We start from the raw sequence: 244 nt of genomic DNA, 5'->3' as shown, positions 1-244 counted from the left end.
TTATCTGATTTTTGCATGAAAGCTGATGCTGGGCCAAGACGCTTGAAAGACTTGAAGCTGGAACTCTATAAGGTTGGCAGATTACTTAGAACACCATTCTCCCTTAACAAGATCAGAAAAGTTAATTGTTGGGACATACTTTTTTTTACGGAAAATCCTACCAGCTGGCAGAAAGCTTTGTCTTTTGGGCTGTAAAACATATTTCAACTGTTTAACACGATGTATGTGTGAACATCCATTTATG

The sequence above is a fragment of the Penaeus monodon genome, chromosome 22 (genome assembly GCF_015228065.2).
Source record: "Penaeus monodon isolate SGIC_2016 chromosome 22, NSTDA_Pmon_1, whole genome shotgun sequence".
Taxonomy (NCBI): Eukaryota; Metazoa; Arthropoda; class Malacostraca; order Decapoda; family Penaeidae; genus Penaeus; species Penaeus monodon.
The sequence above is the reverse complement of the archived record's forward strand: the minus strand, read 5'-3'. Positions refer to the sequence as shown.